Source organism: Manis pentadactyla, chromosome 12, assembly GCF_030020395.1.
Source record: "Manis pentadactyla isolate mManPen7 chromosome 12, mManPen7.hap1, whole genome shotgun sequence".
NCBI classification, from domain to species: domain Eukaryota; kingdom Metazoa; phylum Chordata; class Mammalia; order Pholidota; family Manidae; genus Manis; species Manis pentadactyla.
This window is the reverse complement of record NC_080030.1, coordinates 84,431,692-84,434,141: the sequence shown is the minus strand read 5'-3', so window position 1 is coordinate 84,434,141 and position 2,450 is coordinate 84,431,692.

Here is a 2,450-nt window from a genome sequence, read left to right as displayed (position 1 = left end):
CTCTCAGTCGAGTTCATTTCCTCTAAAGTGTGATGTTGGACTTAAGCACTATTGATGACTTGAACAGCTATTCTTTTACTTGTAGATGATTCTGTTTATTGTGGCTGGTTTGAAGTTTCTTTTGAGCAGGTCATGCTATACAGACCTTGCAGACTATCTTGCAAGCAAACGGTTAAGCACTTCATGTTTATTTTCTCAAAACCAGAAGGATGAGTAGATAGGAGTACACAAGAATCTGGATGATCTTCACTTATCCAATGATGAAATTATGTGGTTGAACTGATGAAATATGAAAATATTTCTCTCAGCACTATGCTCTCACCCATCCTGTCAACTATGATTGGAGAAACCCTTACTATACTTTGCAATGCATACGTATATACACATACTGAAAACCCACATGAAATAAAGCATAAACATAGAAAATTATATAAGAGCCATACAAAATGTTATCAGTTTATGGAAGACATCTGTAGTTAAGGGAACAATGTCAAAGAAACATTTATTTTTCTGATGGTGTCTCCTTAAGACTTCTCTTAGGGACAGATCAACTACCAGATGAGGGTGTCCTTAATAGAGGTGCAGTTGGGAGCACATGACCCCAAAATTCTACTTAATGTAGAAAATAAAGTTTATTGGTCAAGCCATGTCAGTTGTGTAAGTATGAATAAGTCAAATCAATGTCACCTTCACAAATTAGTCAAACAAGGTGGCTGGCATTCTGTTCCCTTATTTTCCCTAGGCCAAGCACTTCTGTGTAGGGCAAATACTGTGCAAACACATTTGACAGCCCTAATCAAGATTAAAGGGCAGGTTGTTACATGTTCCCAGTATCAAGAGTTCTTTTTAATTTTTTTTTTAACAATTTCAAAAGTGAACGGAGTAGCAGCAAGCAGATATCCATCTGTGACTTCAATCAATAGAGACCAATTCCTGTAACACACAGGTGACATGGCAAAGGTCAGTGAAGTCTTATCAATCAATTTGCTGAAAGAAGCTATAGTCAAGCAGGGCCAGGACCTAAACCATTTGCTAACATTTGAGAAGAATTATAGAATGTTAGAGCAGGAAAAGTCTTATACATGATCATATGTAGCCCTTTATTAAAAAGATGAAGGAAATTGAACTTAAATACGTTTGGAAACTTTCCCTAAGATCAACTGTACCACAAAGGCCTTGCAAATGACTGACCCAAGTATACTGTAGAGAATGCATGGAAGATATACTATAGAAACATGAGTAAACTTAGTATCTTAAATCTTTCCCCTTTTGTGGCAACAGTAGTCAGTTTTTTCTGCAAATAAGAGATGCACCAAATGTGAGTAGTGGTTTCACTTACTGATAGATTCGTTCAATAGATATTTAGTAAGTGCTTACCAGCCCATTCACCTTGCTTTTTATACTGTAGATACCACTTTAAGAAAAAGGAATCACCAGCTAAAGATTGGCCATGTTGATTATACAATATAAGCCTTCTGCCAACACAGTAGTGCTTATCCGTGCAATATAGTGCAGTTGGTTAATATATGGCCTTATTCATCTGTTCCCACCCTTATTTCTCTTTCTTCACAATACAGCATAGCAATCTAGAACATTGTATCTCTTATATATTTCATGTCACACTCATCATTTTCTGGTCTTCCTTCAGAGTCAAAATTGACCAAGATTTAGCTATTTCTAGACTCAGGGAGCTCTGTCAGTGCTCTTTCTAGACCACCTCCTAAGTCAGATCAGTGTTATTACAACCATTTTTCTAGTAACTATGCTAACCTACAGCATACTTGAAGAGAGACTGTAAGTATTCCCCTTCATTTTGGCTTGATCACGAGGTTTCCTTATCTCAAAATATTTTTCATTTCCTTTTCTACTTTTCAATTCCTAAAAATAAAATTATTTTTGAGCTGTGGGCGGAAGAACTAATCTTTAGCATATGGTCTCCTCACAGACTGTGACAGTGTTATTTCTCTGAATCAACCAAGGCTCAGTAATTACTTCTTCCATGAGTTTGATTCTCTGTAGGGAACTAGAATGAAGGAAAATTTGAGGTACATATTGGCAGTAAGCAAAGATGCCAGAGTGATCAGAATCTTTAGCTTTCCCAAACTTCAATCCTTAGTCCAATATTAATCTCTGATTGAGCCACCCTTTGTCCTGTTCTTTTTCAGAGTTCAGAAGCTTTGCTGACTAGGTGCTAGACTGACACTTTTGCAGACAAAGAGGCATCATTTCCTCTTGCCTCTGGCATCTTCAAATGTCTATCTGTACTATGTGAGGATATGTAGTAATTGACCACCAAGGAACTACTTAAAAGTGCACAGCATGCCACTTTTGGAGGATCTGCCTCGTGGTCCCCACGGGGCTTTGACTTTGGAGTCTCTGCCCTGGGAGCCTCCGCGCCTTGTCTCTCCAGTCTTTGGGCCAGTGGTTTGACTGGTGTCCTCCTCTTTTAT